Raw genomic sequence first — 12,975 nt, 5'->3', positions numbered from 1 at the left:
CTTGCAGCGTTCGGGTGTCCGCCTGGCCGTGCGGAGGCAAGCGGATCCGTCCAGACTTACAATCTAAGTCAATGGGGACGGATCCGTTTGAAGATGACACTATATGGCTCAATCTTTAAATGGATCCGTCCCCCATTGACTTTCAATGTAAAGTCTGGACGGATCCGTTCAGGCTACTTTCACACTTAGAATTTTTTCTAAGTTATAATGCAGACGGATCCGTTCTGAACGGATACAAATGTCTGCATTATAGGAGCGGATCCGTCTGAGGAAACATCAGACGGACCCGCTCTGAACGGCAGTGTGAAAGTAGCCTTAGGCTTATGAACACTGAGGCTTTCCGCAGCCTGATGACGGCGGCTGTACCGCGGTACTCTGTCCCTAGCTACCAATATTTTTCATGGTGTGCAGTCCCAGCTTTACATCAGCATGTGTCCCGTAACATCACCCGTGCCCTGAACTGACCAGTTATTGGGAAGGTCCACTTAACGACTGACACATGGACAAGTGCTTTTGGCCAGGGACACTACATTTCCCTGACGACACACTGGGTGAACATTGTGAAGGCTGGGAGCGAGTCGTAAACTGGGATGGCACAGGTGCTACCAACACCAAGGATTGCGAGCCCTACTTCCATCAGGGTTTCCGCCGCCTCCTAAGTTAGTGGCTGCAACCTTCTCCTCCTTCACTTCCACCTCTGAATTCTCATCTTGCAGCACCAGTCAGCCATCAGTCAGTAGCTGGAAGCAGTGTAGCACTGCAGTGGGGAAGCGGCAACAGGCCGTGGTTAACTGATCTGCTTGGTTGACAAACAGCGCACCGCCGCAGAGCTGTGGCAGGGGATAAGGGACCATACTGAGCTGTGGCTCTCACCACTCAACCTACAACCAGGCATGGTTGTGTCTGATAATGGCCGTAACTTGGTGGCAGCTTTGGAGCTCGGCAAGTTCACACATATGCCTAGCCCACGTGTTCAACCTAGTGGTTCAGCGGTTTCTCAAAACCTACCCCAATTTGCCTGAGCTACTGGTGAAGGCGCGCCAAATGTGTGCCCATTTCCGCAAGTCATCGACAGCTTCCACCGGTCTGGCAACGCTGCAGCAGCGCTTTTGCAATTGCCAGCTCACCGACTGTTGTGCGATGTGAGCATGCGCTGGAACTCCATGTTCCACATGTTGGCCAGGCTTTGTGAGCAGCAGAGGGCAGTAGTGGAATACCAGCTGCAACATGGTGGTCACCTTTCCAGTCAGCTTCCGCTCTTCACAAGCGACGAGTGTGCATTGATGTCTGAACTCTGTGAGGTTTTACGCAACTTTAAGGAATCAACACCGATCGTGACTGGCGATAACGCTATTATCAGTGTAACCATCCCACTTCTGTGTCTACTCAAACGCTCGCTGATCACAATTAAGGCAGACGCTTTGCATGTGGAAGAGTTGGAAATGGGGGAAGAAAATACACAGGGTGATAGCCAGACCACCCTCAGTTTGTCTTCTCAGCGCAAATTGGATGATGAGGAAGAGGAGGAGCAGGAGACGGTTGCCTCTGCTACAGAGGGTAGTACCCATGGAAGTTTTATTCCATCTGTTCAGCGTGGATGGGTAGAAAAGGAGGAAGAGGATTAGGAGATTGAGAGTCATCCTCCTGATGAGGACAGCAAAGTCTTGTCTGTTGGGACTCTGGCACACATGGCTGATTTTATGTTAGGCTGCCTTTCCCGTGACCCTCGCGTTGTACGCATTTTGGCCAACACCGATTGCTGTTATTAAACCCTCTCGACCCTCGCTACAAAGAGAACTTCTCATCTCTCAATCCTTTGGTGGAGAGGAAAAGCTAAATGGTGCAATACCAGGAGGTCCTTGTGGAAAAATTGCTCCAAAAATTACCAGCTGACAACGCTGACTGCAGAGAACATAGTTCCTTGGCCAACCGAGGAGGGGAGACGAGAGGAACACACAGCAGTTCCATCGGAGGCAGGACAACACTCTCCAAGGCCTGGGACAGTTTTATGGCACCCCTCAGCACCCTGAACCTGATGCGCGGCCTAGTGTCACAAGGAAGGAAAGATTTTGGAAGATTGTGAAGGAGTACATAGCAGACCGTATCAGCGTCCTCAATTATCCCTGTGTGCCTTACAACTATTGAGTGTCCAAGCTGGACAAGTGGCATGAACTGGCGCTCTGCGCCTTGAAGGTTCTGGCCTGCCCTGCTGCCAGCGTTTTGTCAGAGCGGGTATTTAGTGCTGCTGGGGGCATAATAACTGATAAGCGCATCCGCCTGTCAACTGATAATGCTGACCGATTGACTCTTATAAAAATAAACAAGTGTGTGTATGATGCCCTACTTTATGTGTAACAAAGGGTGTATTGGAGTGCCGGTTCCTTGTAATTTTTGGCAGGCCTTTCCCTTAGTGCATAGCCTTTATGAGTGTAGCAGTCCCACTACCTGAAAAATTGTACCACAATGTGAATGAGGCCCTCCTTTATGTGATATACAGGTTGTATCGGAGTACCTCTTCCTTGTAATTTTTGGCAGCACTTGCACTTTATATACAAGTAAATATACAGGAAAGAATGTTTCCTAACAATTTTTCCTCTAAAATCGATTTTACCTTCGGTTTTGTGCGTATTATTGTCAGTCTGTAAAAGTGGCGTACGACTCGGACAACATCGTTCCCAGCAGCGACCTGGGAGTCCAAGATGCATCCAGACACCCTCCCCATGCTGTTCCCGAACCTTTTCAGTGGTGTTTCCATCAATTTCTGACCTTTTCCTATGAACCAGACACGCTCCCCTCTTCAGAGCAGGGGGTGCCTGGTTTAATGCTCGGGTTCTCCCATTGACTTCCATTGTGCTCGGGTGCTCGGTAGAGCATGCGAGCATTCCGATGTGTTCAGCCCGAGCACCTGAGCACTTTGGTGCTCGACCAACACTAATAGTTTCCTGAAATTATACGTGTTCATGTATTTTTTTAATTTTTATTTTAAAGGTGGAGAAGCTTGTGCAGGTTATTGTGTTTGTGCTTATCATCTTGATACAGGTTACAGCAAGTACTGCTAATGCAGTGGTATTGGTAATTCACCTATAGAAATATATTGCGGGTAATCTCTTTAATTTACTATAATTGTTCAGTTGCTTTGTTAAAAAAAAAAAAAAAACTTGACTGTCTAGAAAAAAATAGCAACAACCAGGTATGCAACCCTATTATGTTATCATTCCATTAATGTCAAGGTTGCCAGATGGTGCATACCATTGCCTGTAAGTAATATGTTGAAGTATGAACCTCTGTACATTCTATTCTAGTCGTTGACACTGAAATAAATTGAACAATCCAGGGTCTTATACAAAGTGGTAGGGATGACGCTGAACTAGACAGGTCTGTGGATGTCAATTTGCAAGTCATTTGTGCGTACTCTATAGCGTATTAGACAGAATAGCAATGCCATGGATGACGGCGATTATTGGTACATTACAACAGGTGCCTATACTTGTTACCTTACATTTAAGTGCTCGGGAGAACTTTTCAACCTTCATTTTGCAGATTATTTTCGGAAGGTAATTGGCCTACAGTTCTATTGTGATGAAATCATATGCTTGCTAATTCGACTTGAACAGCTGCACTAATAAAGTGCAAGCCGAGTATTTCTAAGTGCTTATGTAAAGCACTTTCCTTGTTAGGTATGTGAATACCTGCAAGCATTAGATGCATTATGCGCAGATTGCTCCCATGATGCACAAAGAATGGACTGCTGGAAAAATAATGTTCAGGGTCAATATAGTAGCCGCAGTGGGGGCTTAACCCTTCATCTCCCATTCTGTTATTTAAAAATGAGTTGTGATTAAGTGTTAGGGTCTTACGGTATTAAAGGGGTTTTTCCAGGCTCCTGACTTTGATGACCCTGACACCCCGCACCCCAACCGATCAGCTGTTCCCTGCAGTCTTCAGTGCTGGAACGAGCTCTTGAATAGAGAAGAGCTCCGTTCAAAGTGTAGTGGCCGTCCTGGGTTACTGCAGCCATTGAAGTGAATGGGAACTGATCTGCAGTAACCCAGCATGGCCACTACACTTTGAACGGAGCTCTTCCTCCTATTCCGATTAGATTCTTATTTCCAGCATTGGAGGTAGAGGTGCGGGGTGTCAGACCCCTCCTCCCATGCAACTCCCACTCTTGCAGCTAGTCAAGATAGTTCTCTCAGGACAGGTCCAGCAGCCACTCTGTCCGTTTCCTACATGTATATGCTGTATGTCATGTCACTGTATATACTGTCCCAGTCTATAATGTCATATTGTATAACAATCCATAATACTGTTGGAGCGGCCTGGACAATAAAATATTTTAGTTCAGCAGTCTTGTGAGAACAGTGTCCCATGTCCAAAGATGAGCCTCAGAAATGGTGCCATTATGAGTCCCAGGACCTTAAAGTCTACCTGACCACCTGTCTGCCTTCTGTGACACTTCACCTGGTGTGCAGGAGAGCAAAGAGTTAACCCGAGTGGCACCTTTAAGAGTTACCATTGATCCCTTTATGTGAATTTAAAAATTTGGGAAGGAATTAAAAACTATTTTTGGGCAATGATTGAATGACAGATTTAGATTTTGTAATTTTGTTGGTTTTTCTGTTGCAATGTCTCTATGAAACCCTCAAATTGTTGTGAATTTGACCCGACAAGGGTTACTCTATAGTGGAGCCAACTGCCAAAGGAACCCATACAGTAGTGTAGGTTACCTATGGCAGTGGTATTATCACAATGCGTCCACCACTCCCAATAACCATACATAACCAGGGCATGAGTTGTGTTAATAAAACAAATCCCATAAGCATGACCAGCTGGGTCCATTTCCCATATGCACCAGAAATTGCAGCCCTAAACCTAGGGTTGCCACCAGCTGGTAAACTCTCAGGTGTTATGACCAACGGGTGAGAACCCGCTGCACAACGTGACCAACTGCGTCTGAGGGTGATTTCTAAGCACACCCCTCGTTCTTCACAAGATACCTTTGATAGTGAGGAGAGACTTTCCCGAGGGGTGTACCAGGTGCTACCTCAGAGGGGAATTGGAGCATGAGGGAATCGGGACCAGAGTGTGAACCCACTGCACTGACCTCCAGGTGACACAATACACCCAGTGGATGCTGGGAGGCCAGAGGCTGATCAGACAAAAGTGTAGTCAGGGTACGAAGGCAGAAGTCAGGGCAGTCAGGCAAAGTCCATAAACATAGATCAGGGTCAGGGCTGGTCAGGCAAAGTCCGTAAAACATAATCCAAAGTCCGATACACAGAACCAACACCTTTTCTCAAACAGCAAACTAGACTAGCTAGGAACCTAAGTTGCTCAGGCGCCTTCCTGTAGAAGGAGGCCCCTTTAAATACCTCCTGCCGACCAGCTATAGGCAGAGGAAGATAGAGGGCGTGCACAGGCTGCCTCACAAAGGAGGGAGAGCCACATACACCCTAAATACACACAAGGAATTCTAAGCCAGAGTGCGAGCTCTGATCAGAGCTAGGAGGGAGATGCTGGTGGAAGAAAATGCAAACCACGGCTAAGAAGCTCGCTGCCCGCGCCTGTCTGCGTGGTGCGAAGAAGCCCGGCACCCGTACCTGCGTGTGGGGACAGAATCGCAGGTACACGGAGCCCGGCTAACATCGGGCCAGCAGGTGTTTACATCAGGAGGCTGGTGCCAGTAAAGGTGTTTACTCAATTATACTAATGTCTGGTATTTTGCAAGCAGAGATTGCTTGTCCTCAGTTCAGACATTCAGCAACAAGGAGGTCAACGTGCACCAGAACAGTGTCCCCGCTAGTGCCTCATGTCCAAAGATGAGCCTCAGAAATGATGCCACCCTGAGTCCCAGACAGGGCTGGGACAAGGTCCACCACCAACAGAGGCTGAGCTGCCCAAGTGCGCCCCCCCCCCCCCGCCCCCTCCCCCCGGGGCGTTCCTTGTAATTTTACCCCATCCAGAACACCATCACACCTCAGATCAGACGGAAAAGAATATTATCTTTATTTCTGGGCTGGGTCGTGACACAGTGCTGTGCTGCTGCCCGCGCTGCTCCTGGTCTCCAGAGGGCGCACATGTGACCTGACTGCGTACAGCGCGTCAGGTCAAAGTGCGCGCTGTACGCAGCCAGTCAGGCAAGCGACTGAGCAGAGACCAGAGCAGCGGAGCGGCCGAGCCAGGAGGCGGAGCGGGGAGGGAGCACGTAAGTCAGTGCCAAGTGCTCACTACTCCCTCCGTCCTCCAGCGCGGTTGGCAGGCGCGGCAGCAGCAGCGACGTGGTCAGTGGCCTGCCTGCTGCCCAGAGGCTGGAGCCTGCCCAGCCTCTGTGTCGGCCCGGCCCTGGTCCCAGGACCTCAAGGTCTACCTGAATCTAACCTGAGTGGCACCTTTAAGAATCACCATTGCTTCCTGCTCTTGATCCAGTTGTTCCCATATAAACACTGTCCAGCCACCATCTATAGCTCCTCCTGAAAGCAGATGGATCGCTCTGCTGCAGGTGCCCATGCACCTGCACTGCTGACCTGCCAAGGACTGAGCAATCATGGACCAGTGTGTGGGAAACATATTCGACAGTTTTCAAACCAGCACCTGCATCTGAATACTTTTGTAATTACATGTAATTAAAAATTTAGTATAACCACTGAGCTATTCAATAAAATGTATCCATAGAGCGCCACCTGCTGTTTGTTCTTTTCTTTATTTCTTGTCCATCCCACTGAGCTGGTTGAGCGTGCTCAGTTTTAATCATCAACTGCCACCAGCCATATGTTCTGTTAGAAACTGGAGCAGTTACAGGGAGAGAGCTGCAGCAGAAAGGACACACCCCTGAGCTGCCAGGCAGAAGATAATCCAGCAGGGCAATTGGAGAAATGAATGGGGAGATCTCTGGATGTGAGGTACAGGGCTGGTTCTAGCTTTGTTAGAGATTGTCAGATACTATATGATGTCTGATTTCATTTTTTACATCAATCATGACATAACCAGTGATGAGCGGCAGGGGGCGATATTCGAATTCGCAATATTTCGCGAATATTTGGACGAATATTCGTCATATATTCGCGAATTCGAGAATTCGTGATCTCGTCATTATTTTCTTGATTGTGAAAATCGCCAATCAGAAAATTTGCGATAAAATTCGGGATACAAAAATTTGCGATCAACACTACTTCTATAGGCAACTGTCCTATTGGTTGCTAGGGATGCTGCTAAGTGCCGATATTCACGATACATTTGCAATAAATTTGCAATAAATTCGCGATTAGAATATTCGTGAATACGAATATATAGCACTGCATTCTAAATATTGGCGAATTCTCAAAGTGGCGATATTCGCGATGAAAATTTGCGATTTCGAATATTTGCGCTCAACACTAGACATAACCCCTTTAAATGACAACAACAAAAAAGACTGAATGTAGCAAAATAAACACACAGTAATACTGAAACAGAAAAAGCGGTAACCCTACCTGAAGAACACTGCTATGTTCATCCTGTTCTTCCTGGTTCATAAACAGAATGAGGCCGGGATCCGTGCAGAATGGCAAATAAAATCACACTTTACGGAAAAAAAGAATTATATGACAGAAAAGATAAACTATGTAGCGAGATAAATACGCAATGATACTACCTACCATGTGCCTAAAAGGGAAAAGGCGGTAACCCTAACTGAAGAACACTGCTGTGTTCATCCTGATCCTCCTGGTTCATAAACAGAATGCAAGCAGAACCCATGAAGAATTGCAAATTAACTCCCACTTTGCTCTAAATAAAATGACTGTATTAAATGACAGGAAAGAGAGAATACGTAACGAAATAACCACACAATACTTCCCGCCATGTGCCTAAAAGGGAAAAGGCGGTGACCCTAGAGATCAAGCGAGTGCTGCTTCCCATTGAAATCAATGGGAGGCTGGTTTGAGGCGTTTTTGGAGCTGATTTGAAGCTGAATTTGAGGCAGAAACGCTCCAAAAAAACCTCACTGTGACACTGATGTGTTCATCCTGTTCTTCCTGGTTCATAAACAGAATGCAAGTAGAACGCGTGCAGAATGGCAAATTAACTCATACATTGCCAAAAAAAATAAAAAATGACAGAAAAGGTAGACCACGCAATGAAATAATCACAGGATGATACTTCCTTCCATGTGCGTATAGGGAGCAGAGCGGGGAGTCAAGTGGACGATGTAGCGCAGCAACGCCCCTAATGCGTTCACGACCCCCTCTATACCGCCTTAACGCCACTTTACGCCGTTTGGATTTCTTTAATGGTAGCAGATGCGCACTCTGGACACGTTCATCCACCCTGTGAGATGATGAATGCCTTCCATATGCAGAGCATTACTTATTGATGCCTTATTTTTAGCCTTTGACGTTCCCTCACTACTTTGTCTTTGGCGTGTGTGTGAGAACTCGCAGCCACCAGAACACGGCCCTGTGTGCAGACAGATGGCATTGTGTCTGCTGCTCGGGGGAGCAGAGCGGGCGTCTTCTAGCTCCCCCTAGTGGACACAGCGCTGCCCATTCTTGGCACCATCCGAGTGAGGTCATTTAAGTGGATAACATATCCAGTCATGTGCCAGGTTCTCGCCTTGGCTGCGCTCCGTCTCATGTTTCAGAGCTCAACAGGATATTTCCCTTGTGTCTGTTAATACCCCGAGAAGAGAGCAGGCACCAAATCAATAGATTAACCATAGCTTGGCCGTCCCTGGCAGCAGAACTCCTTCCTGTCACTTGATAGGAGCGTTGTGTTTCATTTCCAGTTTTAGAGGACACCGGTGAGAAAGCATCAGAAGTTATTGTATCCAATCGCCTTCTAGAAGAAATAATACGTTTTATATTTCATGTTCAGCTGATATTAAAGGTTAATGTCAGAGATAGAAGGAGAGAAGAATGGAAATGTTTACAAATACAGGCACAATAATAATATCCATCCCATAATCTATCATCGTCTATCGGTCCATCCATCTAATTATCTATCCATTTATCGCTATCTATCTATCTATCTATCTATCTATCTATCTATCTATCTATCTATCTATTATCTATCTATCTATCTATCTATCTATCTATCTATTATCTATCTATCTATCTATCTATCTATTGTCTATCTATCTATTCATCTATCTATCTATCTATCTATCTATCTATCTATCTATTATCTATCTATCTATCTATCTATCTATCTATCTATCTATTATCTATCTATCTATCTATTATCTATCTATCTATTATCTATCTATTATCTATCTATCTATCTATCTATCTATCTATCTATTGTCTATCTATCTATTCATCTATCTATCTATTATCTATCTATCTATCTATCTATCTATCTATCTATCTATCTATCCTTCTATCTATTATCTATCTATTATCTATCTATCTATCTATCTATCTATCTATCTATTATCTATCTATCTATCTATCTATCTATCTATCTATCTATTATCTATCTATCTATCTATTATCTATCTATCTATTATCTATCTATCTATCTATTATCTATCTATCTATCTATCTATTATCTATCTATTATCTATCTATCTATCTATCTATCTAGTATCTATCTATCATCTATCCATCTATCTATCTATCTATCTATCTATCTATCTATCTATCTATCAGAGTAGAAGGGGTTAACAGATGATCGCAGTGAGAATGTGCCTGCATGTTCTATAGGATATCCATACATTGATACATCTATAGATTGACAATGCTATAATTATCCACACATTGGCTTCTAGCTTTAACTGTTTCTGTGCCAGAGGAATCCAACCCTGCCGCAAATTCATGAAAAAAAAAAAAAACTCTGTTTGCAGTGCAGAGACGATAAGCGGCCGTCTGGCTCTGCGTTCCTCCCCTCAGCACTGACAGATTGACTGAGGTGCCAAGGGTTCGATTGCCCCCTGGGATGATGGGTTTTTAATGACTTCCCTCTCACAAGAGGTCAATTCATTCAACGAGGGCAGTGTAAAACCGCCGGCTGCTGCACAACCTCTTGGGAGATCAAGAGGCGTTAATCACACATCAGTCCAGTGAACAACTAAACGGCGACGCGAGGCATCGATTCCGATTGTCCAAAGAGACTCTGCAGCAGCCGAGCCCCAACCACAATCCCCAATGTGCTGACAACCTGGCCTGTTCATATGATTTGAGATGTAGCAGAGCTGGACTTGTCCTTTTGCGCCATCTCGGGTTTACCTGCAGCCCAGCGGTCCCTAACCAACTCCTCTCCGCTGCCCCTGCCAAGTCTTCCACATCTATCGCTATCAGGACCATTCAAATACATGGAAGTGTTTTTCGGAGCGATGGGGAAAAAAAAAAAAAAAAAAAGAACCCCTCTGCATCTGTCGCTGGGTTAAAGGGCCAGCACTGCTTAAATGCGTGCAAATAATGTATTTATTTATTTATTATTCTAGATAGCACAAAAATAAATAAATAAATAAATAAAATTCAATATTTACATATATGTGTTTATATATTAATGAGCCCTTCTGCATCCGCCGCTGCAAATTCTTCTCTGTGCCCAGCAAGGATTGAGTTAAATGCATGCAAATAATGTATCAATCACCAGGAAACGTGACTGTTCTAGATAGCACGGGGGACGCAGCAGCTAAAGGGTTACTGGTCCTAGAGCGGCCAGACAATGATGGAATCAACAATGGCCAGAAAAGTTGGGCACTTCACTTGAAAAGATAATAATTATAAAAAAAAAAAAAGAAAAAGAAAAAGAAATGCATCCATGAATCTCCAAGCAGCAGACCAGCCTCCAAGACTAGCAGCCCAATAAGAGCCGTCAGGGGAGGCTCTCTGAGATCACTTTCTCACAACCCTTCACTGTTTTGCTCAGCAGCCAGGCACATTGGAACAGCTCACTGATAAAATTCAAGGATTTACTGGGAATATCCCTGCCTCTCTCTCTCTCTCTCTCGCTCTCTCGCTCTCTCTCTCTCGCTCTCTTTTTTTTTTTTTTTCTCTCACTCTCGCTCTCTGCCTGTCTGGAAATCCACTGCTGATGTGTAGAGAGAGGGAGCTGGAGGAAACTGCATCCTTCCATCAGGACACATTGCGCTTGAGAGTGTCAATCTTTTTTCCATCAACATGAAAAGGCTCAGGAGCCCACAGTAAGTGCTCAGCCACCAGGGATCCATCCGGCTTGGTACCCCCCCTGATGCATCCTGAGCTCGTGGGCTGCAGATGAAGAGTCTGCCTGAAGACTGGCACAGTAAGTAGTCAACCCTTTCCATTGCTTCTGCCGCCACTGAGGCTACTTTATTGGGGTGGGGAGAAGGTCTCACACAATCTGCCCCTCAAGAGTTCTCTTGACGATTGGCCACTGCCTGGGATTATTTTTGCTTCCCTGCAGCAAGTCTTGATGACTATATCATCCCCTGGTTGCAGGTGATTACCCATCTTTTTATATAGGGAGAGAGTTTATTTTATTTTAGGCTTCTGTATTATTGGTCCATCAGTCTGTGCATTTCTTAACCAAATGTCGGTATGGCTTTCATGCCCAGAAATGGTTTTGCACTTGCCGTGATAAGAATGAATATCATTCCTCATCCTCTTATGTAAATTGCTGGAGAGTGATGTGCATTAGGAACAGCAGGGTAGAGACTATTACTAGTGTTATCATTTTATTATTTTAAGCGTGCGTTGGGGGGGGGGCAGTGGGCACTGATGAGGGTGGGGGATTAGTTGCAGCAAGAGACCTGTAAGATTTACACCTACTGCATGACACATGGGGTGAGGGACGGAGAGAACGAGAAGATTTACTGTAGATGATCCTATAGGATCTAAAGGCAGTGAGCTTCTTGGCAGTTTTCAGGTCCAGCCACCAAGTAAGTCCCCTTTGTCTTGCTCGAATATCCACCGATTCTAAAACTTACTCCTAAAATTTTTTATTTTTTTTTGGGCAGGTTAGCAGCATGATTAACTAGAGAGAATGGTTAGTGGCTAGACATGGCATTTAAATGCCTGGAGATCTCCGTACCTTTGAATAGTCGCACTATACAGTATCTTGCACTGATATTGTGACACTTGGAAAATGGTGCAATAAAACAGACCCATCTCTCTACCGTTGGACCTGCAGGAGCAGGTATATAATGGGAAGAGTAGGGTGCATTGTAGCAGAGAATGCTTTTTGATCACCTGAAGGGTTAAATGCGAGCCCTGCAGCAGCACAAGGATACGGAATGCACTACCTGTCTAGGCACCCATGATTTAATTATGGGAACCCATCAAAAGGGCAAGAACCAAAAACATTAATAATACAACATGGGAGCACATGAGCCAAATACAATGTCAGGTTAACACTTGAACGGTTCTTGGTGATTCCATTTCAACAGGTCTTCATAAAAAAAAAAAATGAAAAAATACCCAGCCATTGAAAATTTTTGCATTTATGTAAGGATGTCAGGATTTCAAATGGTTATGGATGGGTAGGAAAAAATCGATGCAAATTCATATTTGTGCATACCTGTTGGGGCTCAATGATGCTGAGAGAGGTTTTTGTAATGTGTCAGCGTGCAGTCTTTAGCAGGAGTTACAGACATATTATTGTCAAGAAAATCAATATTCTCATGCACAAGTTGAGCTTTGTGGATCAGGGGATGAATCAAAGTTGACTTTGAACAATAGGTGGAATTTTATTAAGACCAATCAGTCTCCTGAACATGGTGTGTGTTCTTCCGAATCCATTCTCAAGACCGGCACAGACATTAAGTTGACGAGTCATTTCCAATAACCTAACAAGTCGGGTTTTCCAAATCTCGACAGCGAGAAACTTTTTGAGAATTTTTGGACCATGCTGATTTACTAGAACCCCAAAAATTCTATCTTCCATCATAAATCCCTCATCATTGTAGGAACATAGATCACACTTCTAGTGGGGCAAAGATGTAATCCAGTCAGACACTAGGATGTCATCATGCCACAGGCAGTCTATCTGCTTAATTATTTTTGGCAAGGCACC

Source organism: Bufo bufo, chromosome 10, assembly GCF_905171765.1.
Source record: "Bufo bufo chromosome 10, aBufBuf1.1, whole genome shotgun sequence".
Taxonomy (NCBI): Eukaryota; Metazoa; Chordata; class Amphibia; order Anura; family Bufonidae; genus Bufo; species Bufo bufo.
The sequence above is the reverse complement of the archived record's forward strand: the minus strand, read 5'-3'. Positions refer to the sequence as shown.